The sequence below is a fragment of the Felis catus genome, chromosome F2 (assembly GCF_018350175.1).
Source record: "Felis catus isolate Fca126 chromosome F2, F.catus_Fca126_mat1.0, whole genome shotgun sequence".
NCBI lineage: Eukaryota > Metazoa > Chordata > Mammalia > Carnivora > Felidae > Felis > Felis catus.
The window spans coordinates 57,625,698-57,648,404 of record NC_058385.1 but is presented as its reverse complement, the minus strand read 5'-3'; the positions used below and the strand labels follow the sequence as shown (position 1 = coordinate 57,648,404).

Sequence of the window (22,707 nt, the reverse complement as noted above, 5' to 3'; positions counted from 1 at the left end):
GAAATGTAGGGTCAGGGTGTGGTTTTACTTTATTTATTTTTTGTTATTTAACCTTGGAGATTGAGAGTATATTTCTATAATTATATAAATGACTACATAGAGTAATAGAAATTAGTAACGTGAGAGAGCAAAAAATGTTCTGGAGGTGTCATTGGATATAATCCAGAGCACAAGTAGGTAAATTGCTTGTTTGTCTTTGGTGAGAAGAAGGATACTCTTTCCAAGATAATGAGAAGGAAAAGGGGAATAAATGTTTACTTATAAATGTCATTAAAAATTCTTTATTTAAATTATTCTCAAGGAATGATGGCTAAACCCAACACTATTTTTCAATTTGGAAAAAGTCACACATTCAGCATTATAAAATATTTAAATGATTTAATTTATAAATTAAAGTTATCCAAAGTAAAATTAGTAGTGAGAAAATGTAGGAGAGAAATCCTAAGTAAAATAGGGCTGAATAGAGACAAAACATTAATCTGAGTTATGTTATCCCAAATCCCATGTTCTTTCTAATATAATTCACTCTATATTTCACTTTAACTTTTTTGTGTGAATATTATGTTCAGTTAAGTATTTCTATATAATTTTTCAAGAAATGACACTGTAAAAGAAGTTTTAAAAATATGGATTATAGGATCTGTAAAATATATTTTAACTTCTGTATTATTAGTTTTGCCATTTTGTGACAACCAGAACGGGTAGGAAAGATTCAGTGCAGGGATCAAACCATGAAACTTGTAAATCATCTTTAATTAATTACTCTTTTAGTCTCTGATAATGTCAACTGACATAAAATTAAAGGTAAGTATAAATATTATATCTTTTTGGCTATCAAATTGCCATCTTTGTATTATGGAGTTCTGATATAACTATTCAGGCTGTAAATTCCCTAGCTAGTAATTACCTGCCACCTGATTGTTAGCTATTATTCATATGTTCATAACAACAAAAATTTGCACAACTATATCTCATGGAGAAAGTTTCATGGGGAAAACAGGTATTCATCAAAGAATCATGCACATTATAACTTTGAGTGAACTCACTAATTACCTTAAAGTGTGGACGAAACAGATGCTCAAGAATAAATAATTTTAGAACTTGAGTTTTTAGTTAATAAAATTGTTTAACTTGGGTAACAAGCCTATCGAATAGCCAGAATCTAACTTAGAGAAGGATAAAGTAATTTCATTCTTTCTCATCACTACCTTTGAATGAGCTGTATCATCTTTTTCTTCTCACCATTACCACTGAACATTGATTTTGTGCCAGGTATTGTATCAAACTATTTTTTCCTACATTTCATTTCATCCATATGGCATGTTATGTAGTGTGTTTCTTTTCTTCATATTACAAATTAGAAATTAGAAGATTCATAGTTACTAATGAGTTTCCTGAGGGTTTCACAGTTAATCAGTGTTGGAATATTCATAGCCAGGTCTTTCTGACATCACAGCATGTGCTCTTACCCAGTATAGCATGACTGTAGGGGAGGAACAGAGTGCTCTATGACTTCCATCAGAAACCAACACAGTTTGGGGTGCCTGGGTGGCTCAGTCAGTTAAGTATCCAACTTCAGCTCAGGTCATGGTCTCACAGTTCGTGGGTTCTAGCCCCGTATCAGGCTCTGTACTGACAGCTCAGAGCCTGAAGCCTGTTTCAGATTCTGTGTCTCCCTCTCCTTCTGCCCCTCCCCTGTTCATGCTCTTTCTCTGTCTCAAGAATAAATAAGAATTAAAAAAAAATTATAGAAACCAACATGATTACATATTATCACTCTCTTAATTGACTTCTTTTAAGATCTAGAAATACTATTACATTGATTTATAATTCAGCAGAATGAATTTACTTTTTGGAGTTAGAATACACCTCTATACCAAAGTTCATTTTTTTTTTAGAGCTAAGGTATTGGATATAAATACATAAACTCACACAAATTTCTTCATGATTTTCCACCTTCTATCTAAAACTACAGGCTATGTTCCACCCATCTACTCAAAAGAGCTTTTGCTTTTTTTTTTTTCTTAAAACATTGTTTAAAATATCTAAGTGCTAGCCATGCCAAAAAAAAAAAAACTAATTAATTAATTTTTCTTAGGGTGAGCCCCACTAATTGAATTGCTATGTGTGGATGTTTCCCACTAGATTCGAGGTAAGATTTGGTAGTCCTCTGCCTGCATCTATGTACATGTCTCCCAGATGTACTGAATCATTGCACACTTTCAAAAATCCCATTCATTTCCACATAGACTTCATTAAGTTAGATTCTGAACCTCATAAAGTGGAAGGACAACTTCAACCTCCCTGTCCCTCAAAGAGACAAAATGTTATTTTAATTATATCATTTTAGCTGAGAATAGGTAAGGACAGCTGCAAATGTACCCATTTAATTATATATAACAAAATTTATGGAACAATTAAAATTAGATTTTAAGGTCAAATCACCTGAATAGAACTTCCATCTCAGAAATGTTCTGGATGTGAAAAAGGCTGACGAGGATTCTTCCTTTCATTTGATTATTTCTGCTTCCATCCTCATGATTTCATAAAGCGTTTCATGAATTAAAACTAAGCCATGACTATATTGGTTACTTTCATTATTTATTTAAGGCTCCTTAATTATTTAGAACTTAAAGACTTAAACTGCTCAGTTACTTAAAATTTCCTAATGTAAATTTTAATTAAATATTTATCACAACTCCAAGTGCAACTTAGAATTGGAAATCAGAGATCAAAGCTAAAAGATGTGATAGGTTAAAGTCCTTCAACAAATCTCTCCTATGAGAACTATGGCTTCTGGGTGGCCAGAAAGTAACATATGACTGCTCAAACTGTGTGCTTTCATGCTACTCTTTATAGGTTTTCTTTTTACTAATTCCTGTCACGTTATCTGCACCATTACTGAACTGTCATTTTCTGTGCTCTCTCAAACCTCTTCATCTTTGCACAAGCTTTCCATTTAATCTGTTTCCCCCTCCCACCACTGCCTACATCTCTCAAATGCAATCTTCCCCATGTTTTCCCTTATATAGCAATTCAGAGGTGATATTTCTCTTTTCACGTTATTTCCTTGAGTGTAGCCAATTTGTATAAATTCCATATATCCCTTAAGGTGAAATATATGCCTTATTAGCCTTTATGTTCCTCTTCAGACTGAGAATAGTGCATTGGAGATTATAAATCTAGATATCTTTCCTAGAATGAGTGCATATGCAATTCTTCATTTATTAATTTTGTTTGTATAATGTATCAGTTAAATTTTATCTATTTCCAAACTCTTACAGATGCATTTTTTCAAATATAAGCATAAAATACATTTATTTTACCACTGATAATATGTAATTTAATTATTTTTAATTGGCAAGTCTATTATTCTTACCCGTTTGGGAAGGAATGAACGGAGTCACTTGTAGAAGTATTCCAATTTCTAAATAAATAAGACTCATGTGCATAGATGTATTGGTTCTAAATTTATCTAAAGTATAATGTGAGGGAATGCCTGAGTTGCTCAGTCTGTTCTGGTGGTTTCCCTTATTGAGGAGTCTGTGGAGATTTACAAACTGTTGTGGTTTTCTGGACGGCCAAGGGCTCCTGGATGTGTTCATGTGCTGTTTGGCCCCTGTTTTGAACTCCTGGCTAGAATGCAGTGGAACACATATTAATGATAAAAGTTCTCCATAGGTTTTTAAAGTGTATATTCACTGCTGGTTAAAAGAAAAGTCAGCCTCTTCAAAATGATGTTCTTTGTTGTCTTAGTGAATGTTGGCTTTTTAAATGGCTTTTATAAATTATTAATGTGTTTCTTGGCAAAAAAAAACAACCTGTCTGGCTCAAAGCAAACAAACAAACAAACAAACAAACAAGAACCAGAACTCTTGATTTTGGCTCAGGGCATGATCTCATGGTTTGTGAATTTGAACCCCACATGGGATTCTCTTTCTCCCCTCTCTCTGTCCCTTCCCCACTCTCTCTTTCTGTGTCCCTTTCCTATTCTCTCTCTCTCTCTCTCTCTCTCTCTCTCTTTCTCTCAAAATAAATAAACTTTTTTTAAAAAGAGCTTACAAGTATAATGTGAAGAAGGGATGGGTATTAAAATGTAGGGCATCAGTGTAGTATTACAGAACAATGAAAATAATTGAACTTGGAGTCAAAACCATGAAATTCTTAGCACAAAGAATCTCCATTTTATCAGTGATGAAACAGATGTAATTAATTTATAAATTACTGTGATAATTATATCTCATGGTATTTTTGAAAACACCTGTCAAGGTACTTTGACGTTTTAGACATACCAGGAACCACATAGCTGATTTACCCAATTTATTGAATGATTGTTTTTCATGAAAACATTTGACAAGATAGCATTGTATATCTTCTTCCTTTATTGTATTTATTTTCTTCATTGGAATAATAATTATGAAGTACATACCTGTGTTCTTTCCCAGTTTTCAGTTGCCTTTTGCATCAGTTATTCTTTATAACAACCCTGTTTCTGCTAACAGCTGGAAGTACATGTATACATTCAGTTGGACATATCTGATGAAACAGAAGACATTATTTCACATATACAGACTATTTGCTTTTTAAAATCTCCTTGATAGGCCTAGTTAGTGTAATCACACATTTGTACTTGATATTTGCAAGAAATTAAGCAAATATGATCTATTTTATCATTTATCTTAATTATCCCATAATCACTGACTTGTCTGTTGAATCCACCTATTGTCCCCAATTACCAAGTAATATTTTTTATAATGGCACTAAAGTTCTCTTGGATCTGTCCTCTGACTCTATTGCTTCTTTATAATCAGTTCTCTACACAAAAGTAGAGTGATATTTTTTAGAAGCAAACCAAGTCAAATTCAGAATCCTTGCTATAGCTTCCAAGTACATTGTGAAAGAAATTTGTTGATACAGCTGTTTGACTCTATATGATCAATCCTTGCCTGCATCATTAAACCCCTCTCTACCCTTATCCTCTCTGCCTATGTCTCAGCAACATCAGCTTTCTGGAAATACTTCCCCCAGCCTTCGTATAGATGACTTCTTCTTCTCTTTTAGGTTATAGTATAAATATCCTTTTCTCAAAGAGGTTTTCATTTTCCAAGTACCAGGAACTCTCCTTTATGCCACTTTTAAAGTTTCCTTCAAATACCTGTTAGTTATTACCTTCTTTGTTAATCTGGAGTTTTATTGCCTCTCTTCCCCTTTAAAAATACAAGTTCTTTGAAAGGAAGATTGGGTGTGCTTTTTCCCTTTATATCCCCAGCATGGTAGTGCGTAGCACATAGTAGGCACTCAATATGATGTTTTTTAAACAAATTAACAAATAAACGATGCTTCTTGTTCGACATATTAGTTCATTTTCTTAACAGAAGAAACAATACATCTTAAGTCATTCCGTAGAATGCCCTAATCTCATTTTTTTTATGCCCCATTTTAGCCTTGGCATCCTTCTTGTTCCTTAAAACGTCAGAGATGAAAATTTTTTGAATATCTTGGATACAATTTGCAGCTTGTATGATAGGCTTTAAGGGTCACGGAAGAGCATTATTCACAGTCACATTTGTGCCAGTTACGCTGGCGTCTCCCTGCTGCTCACAGCATCTGTTTCTTTCAGGGCCCGTGCTCCTCAGCTTTTAGCATTCCCATCACTTCGTCAGTTATTTGTTTGGAACATTGGTTTCAATTAGCCATTTGGATATTTTTTAAACCTCAGTCCTCATTATACTTTCCACATCCTCCCAGGCAGTTCCTTATTCTGCATGGATCTGCTCTTGGCTCTTAACATGGAGTCTCTGGCCTGATGTATTTACCTTTTCAGCCTCTGCAAATGTGCATTCTGGTGCAGAAGCTCTGTAATAGCTCTTTGCAAACTTTTTCATTTTTGGAACGCTCTGGTGGGGAAAAGGTCCAGGAAATCTACCTCATTTTCTTCCACATGCCACGGTGTCACATATTTCTTGTCATAGCAGCAAACTACGACCATCATCAACTCCCTATATGCACCCGTGCACAAACACATGCACACACAGGCACACGGACACGTTATCCATTAACAACAAAGTGATCTATTTAAATTTAAATCAGATCTTCCCTCTACATTGCTTACTTAGGATAAATTAGAAAATAAATCCAAACTTCTTGAATGGCATTCAAGTCCCTAATTTCCTAATACTTAGCATCCTCTCACTGCCTTCAGGAACACACCATCTTCTTTTTAGCTTTAGCTTCTTTGTATCTGCTGTTCTCTCTGAGTGGAAAATTATGCCCTCATGTCTTCCCATGACAGGTTTTGTTGTTGTTGTTACCATCCCAGTGTCAGTGAAAAAATCTTAGAATAAGCCAGTGTGATTTAGACTCCCCTCAACAACTTAGGAATTCACCACTACTGGCTACTGTATTTGTGCTTTCATAGTACTAGCATTCCTAAATATCATTGTGCTTATTTCCTTGTATCTCTTCCCTCCCCTTGATCATTTTAGAACCAGATGAATACCTGGCATGTATTGAGTGCCTAATGCAGTTTGTAGAAGGAAAGAAAGAAAGAAAAAAAAAAGAAGAAGGAAGGGGGTAGGAAAGGAAGTGGAGAGAGAGAGAGGAGGGGGGAGAGGAGAGAAAGAGAGGTGCAGATAATATTTAAACACATCATTTGAATGAATTCTCTTCTCTCCATAGATTTGTGGAGGTGTGATAGATCTTGTAACCTAATGATTCCTTTTTGGGATTCCCTAGAAGAAGAATAACAGTTCATTATTTTCATTATTTCAAAAAGCTTAATTAAATTTTACCCATCACAGGGCCTCACATGCTAACTAAAATATCAATTTTATTTACTTAGCACTGTAATTAAATTAACCTGGTGACATATTGGCTACTTCATGGCAATTAGAAAGCCTGATGTGCAAGCACTATGTTGATTTTTTAAAATGAGCATACATTTCTTAGAATGAAAGTGACTCAGTTTATTTGTAAGAGAAGTTTCCTAAATTTTTTTCTTAGAGAAATATAACAAAAGTAGCATTTCATGATGAAAAATTTGAGAACCACTAATTCAGTCCAAATTCTTTGTATGATAAGTGAGGAAACTAAGGTGAATTTTATTCCTAGTTTCAACATAGTCCCTATTAAACACAAAACTATTTTCAAAACAGTGTTCTTCCACACGTTATATACAGCTCATGTATGAGGTGATGTTAAAAATGATTGTAAATATAGATCTTCTTTCAGTTAACGATGGTGTTACATCCTGATAAGCCTATTGTAAGTTGAAAATACCGTAAGTCAAAAATGCATTTAAGATACCTAACCTGCCATATATCATAGCTTAGCATAGCCTACCATGAACATGCTTAGAACGACACATCAGCCTCCAGTTGGGCAAAATCATCTAATACAAAGATTATTTTAGAATCAAGTGTTGAAAATCCTATGTAATTTGTTGAATGCTGTACTGAAAATAAAAAACAGGATGGATGTATGGGTACAGGTTTAAGTGGTTTTAAATGTCTGGATTGTTTACCCTTTGTGATCCTATGGCTGACTGGGAACTGTGGCTACATGCAGCTGTCCAACATCACAAGAGACGATCATGCCCATATCACCAGCTGAAGAAAGCTCAAAATTCAAACTTCCAAGGACAGTTTCTACTGAACGCGTATCACTTTTGCACCATCTTACCATAAAAAAAAAAATGCTAGGTCGAAACATCTTATGTCAGAGATGATCTGTAATCAGATTTTGCAACAAGGAAAGGATAAACGTAGTTACCTTATAAATGACATTCAGGGCCACCTGGTGGCTCAGTCAGTTGAGTGACTCTTGATTTTGGCTCAGGTCATTATCCTAGGGTCTTGGGATCAAGCCGTATGTCCGGTTCTGCGCTGAGCATGCAGCCCGCTTACGATTCTCTCTCTCTCTCCCTTTGCCCCTCTCTCTCACTTGCACTCACCCTCTTTCTCACTCTAAAATTAAAAAAATAATAATAATTAAAAAATAAAGCTAAATGATCTTGAATTAGCATAATCACTTTGAGTGGGCTCACTCAAGGAAATGCACTATGCATAATGTATATATACAATTTTAGGATCACAGAATAACATTTTCTGTCTTCTTTTCTGTACTGCAAACCTCACTTTATGTGTTTGAGGTATTATTTTTTCATTCCAGTTTATTTCAAGGCATATGAAAGTTTCATCTTAACTAAATTTTAAAAGTTATTCACCTGTATATAAAATCATTCTATTCTCTATAAGGAAAGCCAGAACTGCATAGATTTGGTGACATTTTATAGCAACAAATCATCTTTTCAAAGTAAAATGCAATTGTTTAGAACATATTTTATAATCATACATAAAGATACACTTGAGCTTACTACTTTTGCAGGTAGACTATAGGTGACTCTATGGGATGACCATGAGCTCTGAGGTCCTGTGACATTCCCCCAATTCTATGAAAAAATTCTAACTAGTTATATTATACAACATAAGTTTCATCCTCTAACAAAAGACATTGACTGACCTTGTAGTGAAGTATATTTTTAATTCAACAAGGAATTCTACCTAACATTTTGAAGAATTGATGAAGCCGCTGGCGTGGCATTAGAAAATTGAAAAATAGAAATAGAAACCAGGGGGAAATGAATGAAAACATAGAAGACTGTGGATTAAAGAGTCAAATATCTACTAATTTTCAATTTTGAGAAGACTCCAAGTGACCCCATTTAATAATTACTAAAAATTTGCTTTTTAACTCAAGAGATCTTTTTATGTTTTCCATTGGTGGAAACAGAATGCATCTTACTACTACACCACCTTCTTGTTAAGAACCATGTTTGGTTCTGTGAAAGGGATGGGAGAAATATGGTGTTAGTTGGAGAGAGTGGACTTGAGGAACTATTTCTGTTGACTTCAAAAGAAAATCCAAGTATCTTCCCATGCCTTGTACCATATCTACTGTACCATATTCTCATAAATGCCTTCTACCTAAATTTTTAGCTTCAATTCTTGTGATTTCCTGCTTGCTGTCTATGCTTTATACATATTAAATGGCCTTTAACTCCTAGAAACTAACAGAATCTGTTTTGTCTCATGGTCTTTATGCATGTGGCACACTCCTTCTGGACCATCTCTTTCCTTTGTCTTCACCTTGGAAGCCCTATTCATCTTTCTTATTTCAATATAAAATATTTCCTCCAGAAAGCTTCTCTTGGTTAAGGCACCTCCAAGACTAGATTAGATTAGTGTTTTTGTTATATACTCCTGTAAAACTCTGTATTTCACTTATTGTGTCAGTTAACCATGGCTTGAAAAATCTACCCTAAGTCTTATAGGCTTAAAACAATAATGCTTTATTACTTTTCATAATTTTGTTGTTGTTCAGGATGTATCTCCACCCTCACGTGTCACTGCATTAAGCTGGAGGGTTGACTGGGATGCTTGGACCAATATGGCCTCACTCATAATACTGTCAGCTGGGGCAATTCAGTTCCCTTCCTTGTGCCCCTTGTCTTCTAATAGTCTAGACATACTTATTTACATGGCTGTCTCAGGGAAATATCCCAAGTGAGCAAAAGTGGAAATGACAAGACCTTTTGGAACTGAGGCTCAAGAACTCACACAGTATCACTTCTGCTATACTCTGTTGGTCATAGCAAGTCATGAAGTCAACTTGGATCCAGGGGGTGAGGAAATAGACTCTACCTGTTGATAGAAAGGCCTGCAAAGAATTTGTGCCAACATTAACATAACATACCAACATAATACAGTCATATTTTTTGTTTCTCTTGTTTCTCTATTTACATCATCTTTCTTGCTCACTGTAATATCCTACCACATAACAGTGGCTAGTGAAGAGTAGGCATTTAATATATATGTGTATATTGAAAAGAAGAAATATAGTGATGCTATTAATTTTTATTGGTGACATGTGGAACTCACATATTTAAAATTTATTATCAAAATATATTATCTTGAGTTAAAATACATGTTACTTCATAGAAATATAGAGCACAAGAGACCATGAAACATAGTTATATAAAGTGAAGTGCCCAAGTCATAACTGAGTAGGAAGCAGTGTATCACAAAGATTAACAATACAAACTATAGAACCTGACAGTCTGAATAAAACAGCCAGATCTATCAGGTATTTTATTTTTATGTTTCACTTTTTCATTTTTAAGGTTTTTAGCTCAAATGTCACTTTGCGTTTCCCTACCAGCTATTATATTAATCGGTACATTCGTTGTCTCCCTCACTTAAATGTAATCTCTCTTAGGAAACATACTGTCATCATTCAGTGCCTGGTGCGGAATGGGTGCTCAATAAGTTCTTGTTGAATAAATACATGAGTGAATATATGAATGAATGCCCTTAATCAAGGTATTTACCCTTGACTATATGAATTATAATCTATGCCCTATGATTGTTACAAAGATTAAATGTAAAATGTTTATCATGGAACTTACAAGAAGAAAATGATTGGCAGTTGTTAGAATCTATGGTTAGTAGGACTTTGAATCAGTGATGAATAGTTGCTGAAAACTAATTGATTCCTGGGTCTGTAGGACAAGTCCTAGAAAACCATCTACTCTTCATGAATAATACAATATATGTGGGACTCAGGAAAAAAAAAAGACCTTCCATGAAATTTTCTGAAGATTAGAGATGTCATGTAGGTAAAAGTTAGCCCCAGAAGTTTACAGAAGCTTTGTTCATGCTTTAAAGCAAACAACCAAAAATAAACCAAAAAAAAAAAAAAAAAAAAGAAAAAAAGATCTAGTTTAGCAACATGGTAAGAAGACTTGGGGGTGATAATGTGAGTCTTTTAACAATTGAGCAGCAGATAATATTTAAAGATAAGTGAAACTAGATTACTAAGAATGGTTTTATCAGGGAAAAACTGTAATATTAGAGGAGGAAATAGTAAGAACACAGAAACATCATATGTCAACCTGAAAGGAAAAACAACAAGGAGACAGGATCTTTAGGGCATGCTGTGCATTTTGGCTAGATTTGCAACTGAAAGAGGTAATTTATCCACAGACTTGCCTGGGCGAGAAATGTTACTTTGTTCTTTCAAATTCGAGTGAATTTGAGAGCCACCATTGTATCTAACAGGAGAAAAATTTTGTCCAGGTCACTGTGGAGGGTGGGTGGAAGAAACATTGGCACATTCTTCTTCCCTCAAGTTGCACAAGAATCCAAGGGACCTTTGCAGTGTATGGACAATAAGGAGAAAGGCACTCAGTCATCATTGTTCAAGCACACACTTCACTCACTTGAAGTCAAATGATTCTAAACTTCCCATGACAAGCCTGAGATGAGTATCTTAGCCAAAGATGAGAGTCCAGGTTCCTGGATGTTTCCACTTTTCCTGCAATGCAGCAGGAAGGGTATGTGTGTGTTATCTTTATTGCCTCTCCTTGGCCCCTCAGCCTTTACCCTAGTCATTCCCCCTATCCTGTCATTTGACACTATCCCCTGAAGAGGCCTAAACTGTTAGGAAATTAAAGTTATGGAGGGATATTACAGCAAATTTCCCTTTTAGCCTACAGAAACTTCTTGCCCTGAGGCGAGGGAATTGTAAGAAGAACCTAGAAACAGACATGTGCTGGAGAAGAAAGTGATTGGGAAGAAATATAATGAAAACAAAACATAAATAAATAACTTACATGTGGATTTAGACACAAGTGTTCACATGCTGTATTATATTGGGGAGACTAAACAGAGGTTACTGATTTCACAAGAGTTAGGATTGTAGTTTTGGGAGTACTCAATTTACATCCAAATCCCAGCTTTCTGCTTACTAGCAAAGTGAGTCCGTGTATTATGGAAGCTGCTTTAAGCTTTAATGTCCTCCATTTACAGGTACTTTTGAGGATGGAATAAATTAATTACAACTGTGTCTAGAACATAATTTGTACTCAGTAAATGGTTGTTGCTCTTTATAAATAGTTTTGTTATCTAGTCATTTCAGGTAAACATATTGGAATGCAAATATGTTTACAGTGTCTTAATCAACTTCACTCAGAAATTTGCGGTGATACAAAGACACCATCCCACAAGTGAGAAGAGCAAATTTCTGTCACCCTTATGAAAGTTAAAATTTTTCTTCTGAAAAATGATTGGATGTTCACATTATTACCTGTAATTGTAATATAGCAAAATCATTAGGTTAGATATAAAACTTTCAGTTATTTAAAACCACTTTAATGGTAAGAAACCTTCCTTTGTTTTAATTAAGCATTTTCATCATAAAGTTTTCCAATTAAAATGTATGTGATCTTGATCAAATAGAACATCTTTACTCAAAGAAACCTTTTCAGAATTCAGAGCATATATATATATATATATATATATATATATATATATATATATGTATATAATGTATATATGTGTCTTTCTATAGAATTAAATATAATATGCATGTATATATGGTTTCTCTCTATAGTGTCTGTAAGTATCTCCTCTCTTATATATCAGTATGTATGTGTGTGTATGTGTGTATATAGATAGATATACACACATGTGTGTGTGTATACATATATAACAAAGAGAGATAACTGAATTTTCTACTTTCATTTTATACTTTCTACCATCTGAAAAAAAAAAACAAGGATGGGAAAAGATTAACAGGTCAAAAGGCTTACTTGATGATATGAGAATGATATTTTTATTCATTATTCGTTACCATTTCTATTGCTTGGATACAATTCCAAGTCCATTAAGTTCTTGCTGGAAATATCTTCAATTCAGGTTTCTTTGGAATGAAGCATTAATAAAAAAGTTGGCACTGTTTTGTATGAATCATCTATAGATTTACTTCTCAATATTATTTTCTCCCTCAAGTATAGAACTTGCAGTTTATAATGAAAAAGGGCTAGAGTATTAGCTATTTTTAATACTAAAATGAAGAATATAGAATTTAAATACAAGTGGAATAAAATGTCTTAGCGTACCTCATTCAACTTATCTTCTTTTTAGTTTTCATTTCATAAAAAGATGCTTGAATGAATTTTGTCTAGATGTTCTTATGATGTCATCATGCCTACTCTCTGCATTTCATAAGTCTTCATAGGATCAATCAAAGCACATTACATTAAATGGATCAATATTTGTTAATAGTTTTAACTTGCTTGCTATGCAGAAATTTTCAAAGTTTGTAAGTCTGAATTGCTTTCAGATAATGTCCAGGATTCCTGGTTGAATTTGAATGTCAGATAAACAGTAAATATATTTTTTAATATCTTCTTTTTTATTTTTAAAGTTTATTTATTTATTTTGAGAGAGAGAGAGAAAGAAAGAGAACACTCTCACAAGCAGGGGAGGGGCAGAGAGGGAAGGAGGGAGGGAGAAAGAATCCCAAGCAGGCTCCTTGCTGTCAGCACAGATCCCAACTTAGGGCTCGAACTGTAGAACAATGAGATCATGACCTGAGCCAAAATCGAGAGTAGGACCTTTAACTGACTGAGCCACCCAGATGCCCTCAGTGGATAATTTTTATTATAAATCTGTCCCCAGTGTTGTATAGGAAGTACTTTTAAAAAGACAGATGTTGTTTATCTGACATTCAAATTCAACGGAGTGTTCTATGGTTTCATTTACTCCATCTAGCAACCCTGTATCAAGGTGCTCATAGTCATGTTATGGGGGTCAGCTAAAGAGTTGCCCCGCCTTTAGTCCACATAACTCTAGTATCTTCTCCACATTACAGCAATTACAATGCTTCTGAAATGACAATCCTGTCGTGCCAGTCTCCTGCTTAATATTCTTCAGTGATGCCTCATCTTTTCAGGTGTCCTTTTCAAGTTGACTTTTCTTGGCTCTTCAAACATTGGTCTCTACCTATCAAATCTGCTCTTACTCTGTCTTCATTCTTGCTGTATCAAATAATTTACAATTGGCTGAGCATGTCTTGCATTTTCCCCTGCCACACCTTTTTCTTAAATGGTTACCTCTGACTAGGATGTTCTTTTATTCCTAAAATATCAGGCAAAATCTGCTCATCCTTTAAACTCAATTCCAACATCTTTTCCACTAGACACACTTTTCCATTTTGGAAACATAGCAAAGGGCTTTCCAGCTATATTTTCATCGTTCTCTATGTATCTTTCATTGAATATATCACATAGCACTGATTTTTTAAATTCATGAAAGTTTACTTGCAAGGCAAGGATGGGATCTCTGTAAGAGAGAAAAGTGTGTGTGTGTGTGTGTGTGTGTGTGTGTGTGTGTGTGTGTGTGTGTTTGGGGGGGGTATTTGTGCTTGATGAATAGTCGTCATTTAATTCATGTTTGTGAAATAAAAAAGAGGGAAAGGGAAGATGAGATGTCTCCGTTTTTTTTTAATGTTGATTTATTTTTGAGAGAAAGGGAGACAGAATGCGAGTGGGCTAGGGACAGAGTGAGACAGGGAAACACAGAATCTGAAACAGGCTCCAGGCACCTAGCTGTCAGCACAGAGCCCGACACGGGGCTCGAACCCACGAGCCGTGAGATCATGACCTGGGTCGAAGTCGGCCGCTCAACCGACTGAGCCACCCAGGTGCCCCATGATGTATCCACTTTTAAAGTCAGTATTTGAAATGCTACTACAACATAGGAAAGGGAAAAATGCTCACTTTCTTTGGCATCAAAGCGATGGGGAAAAGAAATATTTTATTAAGTAAATAACATTTGCTTTCTCCAGAATAAATACAAGATGAAGTTTTTCCCCAATATCTATAAAAACGTTACAAAAACCCCAAGCCCCTTGCTGAATCTTTTTTGTTCATATTTTGCTCTTGTTTTTCCTGTCTTTCCAAGTAACTTCTACTCTAAAAGAGATGGGATTCCTTTGTATTTAAAACACAAACTTATATGTCTCTTCCACAGGCAAGATTCGAGTGAAGGAAGCTCTAATTAACCTTCTGATATGTATCACCCAGTGCATCAAACTTTCTACTCTTAGAGTAGGAAGTGTTAAAGAGAGTTGGCCTGATGTCACAATGTTAGAGCGGATGATTTTTGAGATGCTCCTCAGTCAGATGTCCACATTTTATCTCTCAATTTTAGCACATCAATTTCCATAATTAAACTAAAGTACAAAACATATTTGAAGCCAAGTATACATGCAAATTTCAGCTATAATTTTTAGAGTATTTGTATCTTTATATTATTGATGTTATTAAAAGACAGTCTGTGCATACTGTCTTGAAATAAAATATATTTTTGGTAAAGAAAGAAAGAGAAGGAAAGAAAGGTGGACCTTTGCAAGGTAATTACATGAAGGAATATAAAGATTTACCTCTCAATATAGAAATTTTTATTTTAAGTACCCTAACAGAGAATTATACATAAACCCCAATAGGTACTGTGTAATATATGTGCCTTTCTGGTTAATAGTAGTCTTTGAAGATTAACTCTATAGGTTCTTACTATTTCTGAAGGGTTTTTTTTTTCCTCCAAAATGCAACTTTTTTAAGTCAAGATTGGCACCCATTTTCAAGCAAATCACTTCTGCTACTAATTAATTAGCTGCTATAAAATAAAAAGTGTCTTACAGAGTGTATGATGCAGGAAAATCAGACCTTTCTTGGCTTCGTTTTCTTGTTAGGCTGCTCTACTTTAGCATATTTATGCACATACTCACCAGTTGCTCAGCAACCTCTCAGCAATCAATACTGTAATCGTCTTTCCTTCAGAATGTCAGCCCTTTCCTACCCGCCCACACCTCCCTTATGCCCCACTTGCTTGTAATGAACCCAGGACTTCCCGTCATATAACAGTCACATGGGATCAGATATCAATTTATAATAAATCCCTCAACCAGGAGCATTCAGTGATCTACCACACGCTTCATACTCCTCAAAAACTTAGTTCTCAACGTGTCCCTATTATTTATTTTGAGGAGAAGAAAACTTTGCAATAAACGAATTCAAACTGAATGGTTAGGCAGTCATTCTGGTGTGTGTGTTCTCTCAACCAGAAAGGTATTTGTGTCTAAGAGGACAGTCTTCAGAGAGCAATACCTAGATACCGTATGTTTCACTCTTATGTGGATCTTGAGAAACTTAACGGAAGACCATGGGGGAGGGGAAAGGGAAAAAAAAGTTACAGAGAGGGAAGGAGGCAAACCATAAGAGACTCTTAAAAACTGAGAATACACTGAGGGTTGATGGGGGGTGGGAGGGAGGGGAAAGTGGGTGATGGGTATTGAGGGCACCTGTTGGGATGAGCACTGGGTGTTGTATGGAAACCAATTTGACAATAAATTTCATATTTAAAAAATAAAAAATGAAAAAATAAAGCCAGAGTTATGTAAATTTTCTAAAAAAGAACACTTAAAATTAATGGAAAATGAAGCACCTCTGCCCCCTGCAAACTAGAAGACCACTAGAGAAGGAAATAGACAATAAACATGGATGCAGTCAGATAGTCAAGGTGGGAAGGACTCAGGGACATGATGGGCTGGGTCAGAATAAAGCCTCTTATTTTTTCCTTTCAACCATGATTGGTAGAAAGAGTAACCTTACCAGTTCCTTTCTCTTACTTCTTTCCTTTCTTCTTCATAATGCTGTCATTAAAAGATTATTTGGGTGGGGGAGTGAAAAGGATGCTGGAGAATGGAAGAGAAGGGATATGCTACCCGCATTTGAGAAAACACAGAATGAAGGGGTGATTTATGTGTTCTTAGATGTTCCTTCCTCTCTTTTCCTTCTAGTCTAGTACATGCCATATAAATTGCAGTTATATTATAATGGAGTGTTTTTTGTATCGTTTGAACACATCTGGAGAGGCTCAATTTTTTATATTTATATCCTTAAAAATACATTTAACCCTCAATAAATACTAACATAAAGTAAAATATTTAATTTTTAGAAAGAAGAGAGTAGTACATTCAGCCACGTTCATTCATTTCTCACATACTCATTAAACATTCAAGAAGACGTGGGGGGTGCACACATATGAGACACACTTTGTACTTCCAAAAATCTATTAATACATATCCATTATCAGAGACAGCAAGACTCTGAAAGTGAAGGAATTCCTGATGTTAACACTTTGGAATTAAATATATTAGTATTCCTTTTTCCTGATAACACCTTTAAATCTTCCGAAGAACTGGTAGCTATTCCACAAGCTTTTGTGTCGAAGGAAGTGAAACAAGTTTGTGTTCAGTTACATTTTGTTTGTTGAGGGACAAATACTTCTACTTGAGCTGAGAGATAAGAGCTGTGGCAAGAAAGAAATCTAACAGTTGACATTCTAGGAGATGGTTTTAGAAAGGTGTGGAAGGGCAGTATACCCTTTGCTCATATTCTTATCAAATGTGACAAGGGTGCCATCAATTTTATTTCAAAACCCAGGCCTTTAAGTTTGATTGTCAATATTGTGATTTTAGGGAAGAATGTTATGCTTAGTTACACTAAAGATTCAGTTTGTATTTTGTGGGTATTTATTCCTGTCAGTGGTGTGTGTGTTTGGGCACATTAAAACAATTACCTCTAGGACCCACTGCTACACATAGTTGAGCCTTCCAAAATATTTGAAAAGGAATAAATGATGAGAACATCTGATTCTGCAACTTTAATCAACTAGGTACAAACAAGAATTGGTCCTTTAAGAGGGAGAGAGTTTCTTTATGAGTCTTCCAACTGTCTGTTTAAAAAAGATTTTTTCCCTAGTATGCTCTTTTAGTACTAATAATGAGATGTCTATTTTCTCACATTTTTATAGTAAAACTGTGATGATATTTACTATAACATTCAGACATTTATAATATATATGTTATAAATATATATTTATCATATATATGTTTTTATATATAGTTTTGTCATGGTGGACCTATATAGTACTCTCCATATACTTTCTAAAACTTTTGATATTTTCTATATTTCATTTAGATAAAGGTATTTATGGCTGCTTGGCATATGGGTTTATCAACATTTCAAACAATTCAGAATGTGGGGTTTTTATTTTGCATGTAAACAACTTGACATTAGTAAATATCTTGTTGAATATTTGTTTTATAATTATTAATTTACTCTCAGTAAGTGTGAATTTAGTAGATGTATCATCAGTTTCAGCTTAGACTCCAAATGTTTATTTAGTCACTTCGCATATTAAATCAGTCTGATCACTTGTACCTGATAAACAGTAACAAACCCATTTGCAAAATTTAATGTTGATTTCCTTATTTAATGCTTAGAAACTTGAATAGAAATATATAACATAGAAACATATTCATTAATCAATCAACTCAGAAAGATAAATTATATTTGAACTCTCAGTTCTATTTGTAAATTAATACACACCTAATTTATTTAATTAATTTGTGATCATAGAAAATCTGTGTCTAGAATTACTGATTTCTTTTTAACTCTATCATGATCAATATCTTTTCACATTTTAACATCTCAGAAATCTGGATGCAGGTGACAGAGTTTTTGCATTGTTATGTCATAGTTTAATTGGTAGAATGTTTTTTACTTAGAGCTGCGTCTTATAATCAGGAATATCTTATTTTCATTTATTTAGCTATTTTTAGATCATAATTCTATGTAGTTTTAGCACAAATACAACATTTCAATTTAAGATTAAAACTATAATCGAGACCAACTCTTTAAAACTAAGTTACAGACTATTTTTTTCCAGGATTGTTTCACTTAAAATTCTCCTAGTCAGAAAGATCATTTTATATTAGGTAACAGTTAACCAAAGGTAGATCATTTATATTTCTTTTACAGTTTAAAGGCTACTTTCCATTTCAGTTTACCCATTTCTTCTCTCAGTTGAATATTTATAGTACAAGCACATCCACTAATTTGTACTGTAAAATACTAAGCTTTAGAGATTTTAGCAGACTGGAATTAATAATGTTTAAAATGCAAAATACCCAAATTATATACCTGATTGCAATATGCTTCCTGAAAATTATAGCATGTCACAAAGCAGTGACTTTGTTTTGCCTCATTTGCACATATTGCAATTAGTTTGCAAGAGTTGCCTCACTTATTAACATGTTTAAGTTTCGTCCAAGTAATATTAAAGAAATGTAACATATAAATAAAATTACATATGCTAAAATTTATAGAATATCTAAATAATGGCTCAAATAGAATTGTTGCATTAGTTGTATTTAGATTTTATTTTGATGTTATTTTGTATATTTTTCCTTTTGCATGTTTTCATGTTAAATGTTTATTGCATTTTCCTTCATTATATATCGTAATGTCACAAAATTATTCATTTAGAATTATTTTGTTAGTTAAACTTTCATTCAAATGTTTCACCTGGAATACTAAAATTAATGGAACAGGATATATATTTTAATATAAAATAACATGCCAAACATAAATATCTAAAAGCTACTTCTTTGAATATGCAATTATCTTTAGCATGTGCTTACGTAGTTGTGTACATATTGGGCCATCCACTCATATCTTTAGCAATACATTCTGCTCTTCAATTTTGTGGTGAGTTAGACAATAATTATGAAGCAAAATTGTTTTAAAAATCTGTAAGGCTAAAAATTTAATCATAAATTAACATTCAATTGCAGAAAGAGTTTTTGGTTACACTTTCTAAATGACACACTTATAAATGGCTTTATATGAATTATGTTTAGTCTCTTGAAGATGTTGTTGAAATAAGAAAGCCTTCAAAAACACAATTCTCATTATAATACATAATGTACTCCAAATTTAATATTGTAAGGATTCCTGTTAAATAAATTTACCAATTTACATGTGTAGCGTATGTCATTTTCCATTATCATAGTTCCAAATATGGCACATAGTTATGATTTAGGGAAGCATGCTTATATATGTAAACCATTTCATTTTATTTTTGTTATACTGAGAAATGTTTTATTAAAGAATATTAATAAAATATACCTTAGACCTGTGTTTATGTTGTAAACATCTAATTTTAAATATATCTCAAGAGATTTAATGACAGGATAATCTAATTGTGATAAACTACATCTTGTATACATAATTTAACTTCAAACGAAGAATGAATTTTCTGGATGTACATTTTATTTCTTAATTGGGGTTGTATGTTGTGTAACATATGCATTTAATATTGTGCTATCAAAGATCATGTTTACTTAATTGTGTAGCATACTTAAAATTTTAAAAAATAAAACAAAATATATTTTAACATTGAGTTAGCTATATAATATATTTAATAACGGATTGTTGCTATACAGAATCCCAAGGCTTTTTCTAACATTGGCAATTACCTCATAAAACAGTTATGTATGCAAAAATGTTGAGTGTTTTTAAACTGTTAAATGGTAAATGGTGCATTTTGACAATTTAAAAATCTGTGTTTCACACACTGCCAATTTAAAGTGGTACTAAAACCAGTATTCTAAATTGGTCTACATTTTAGATAAAATGATTATATAATATATGATATAACTGTATGGTGATGGATGATTTTATTGCCTTATAGAGGAAACCGATGTTATTTCTTTATGGAGGTTATTCCATTTTATATATCAAACATATTTAACTACATTTAGATGCACTTCTGTCTCCTGCTATTTTGACATATAACTATTCTTCACTCTAAAGAAATTTGAACATTCTAAGTAAATCCATTTCATGTGAACATTGTATCTTTTAAGGTTTGGGAATTATGACACAAATCTTCAAGTAACTCATGCAAATAAATCTTCAGATTCCACACTTTTTCAAAATGATGTCTTTGAAAGTTAAAAACAAAATTATTATTCTTCCTCCCTTTAGAATTTCTCTTCATTCATTATACTGTTTGAGATATGACTTTGCCATGGTAACAATTATCATCATATTTCATTTGTGAAATTTATTCTCTTTATTGTTAATATTATTTTAGAATTATTAAATGGATTCATTCATTTATTCTTTCTTTTGATGAATATTTCTTGAGCATCTACTGTGTACCAGGCACTGTTTTAGATATTAGGTAATTCAGCAATGAATAGAATATACAAAAATCTCAATCTTTAGGGAGCTTGCATTCTAGTATGAGGAAGAAAGAATATGAACACAAAATATACATAAAACATAGGTGCTAGTTAGTAAAATATCTGGTTGAAGTATATATCTGGTTGGACTATGGTTGTTAAATAAATTGTTTTTTCAGTGCTTTTTTCTAATATTCCACCAAGTTCTGCATTCAGGTTAAGAGGATAGTACTGAATCGCTACCACCATTAGCCAGAAGTGGAGTTCTATTACTGAAGATTTTTAAGACGGGATGTTAGCAAATCCTGGGTCTAAAGGCTAACAAAGATCAGTTCTAACTCAAATTTTGTCAGGAACTGTATTTATCCTCTGGTGTCTTCAAGAAAATCAGTGTCGGGAACTGGTCTATAAGTCTTGAGGATTAGTTATAGAAGCAACTTAGATACATTCTTAAGAATTATCCCAGAGTTATTGACCCAAACACATGAGATTATTTGGGATCAATTGTAATAACTTCAATGATAGAATATAATAGCTCCTCAGTTTACTCCTTGGAATAAGGTCAGAACATTGAGATTTGAGATAGAGTACATACACATTCTAATATTTTTCATGCTTTTAGATTGCATTTTGCAGCAAATGTTTACAATTAAATAGTTTCCTCTTTAAACTAAAACTGAAAGCTGGGAAATTATGATACAGTTATGAAAAGTTTTAAAGTGTTAGTTTTTTATCCACCCTGATTTTCTACTTCCTTTCTAAAGTAGAAGATACAGTTAAACTCCCTAGGTGAATAATATGATCAGGTCATTGTTTTTATAGTAAGCACATGGGCCCTTCAAATGTCTGATTTATCATGAGGTTAATTACTAAATGTTAGTATTGTAAACGTAGTTATTGCTTAATCATGTGATTAAAGAAAAATCTTACTAAATATTAGCTTAGTAGATGTTACTGGTCAATTTGCATAACCAACATGAATTTAGGGAGATTGTAATCTTCACAATATAACTTGGATAAATGTTCAGTAGCAGCTTCTTTCTGACTGATGCTTTAGAATATATTAAAGGTCTTTAAAATTATCTGATAATTGCCATACCTCATTTACCCTTGGCTCCCTGAAAATACAACCATCATTTGAGTTTCCAAACCAAATTAAACCAAGCTTCAATTTTAATGACAATGTAGGCTGGCAGAACCTGTAGCAGACATGTTTCCCTTTGCTGCTTATGAATGAGAGGACCCCCGTGTTTGACATCCTCTTTTGGCTGAAAGCAGAAATCAGAATTACTAATCTTACCACTCACCTGCCTATAACACAAGAGGGAAAAAAGAAAAAGAAAAAGAAGGCAGAGCATACTCAAATGACATTATGGGATAAAGCTATTTTCCTCTTGCAGAATGGTTCAACTATTCCTTTGTATTTTTGTCTACAATATCTAATTATACACTGTGGACAGAAGTTTGAGATGCAGTTTATTGAGAAGGCAAGGATATGAAAATATACCACTCATTGGCTTTAAAAAATACTCAGAAGTTTTCTAACCAGGACCTGACGATTATTCCTAATTAGTAGCTGTACTTCCAACACTCAGTATTTTTTTTCTTGTTAAGCATTTTAGATGTCAAGAGCCTTTTAAATATATCTTCAGTTTCATACTTCTATTATAAGAAAGACAAACTACTTTCTTTCATTATGTAAGAATTATGTACTACCACAGACAATCTTTTAAAAAGGTTTAAGCGAGAGAAAAAGAAAACCCTAATTCA

General features: G+C 33.5%; 1 protein-coding gene across 7 annotated transcripts in view; it reads left to right on the top strand.

Moving 5' to 3' along the window:
* The window catches only part of CSMD3 (CUB and Sushi multiple domains 3), a 1,245,869-nt gene that overhangs the window by 480,018 nt on the left and 743,144 nt on the right, over window positions 1-22,707 (top strand). The gene's annotated exons all lie outside the window — the stretch shown is intronic.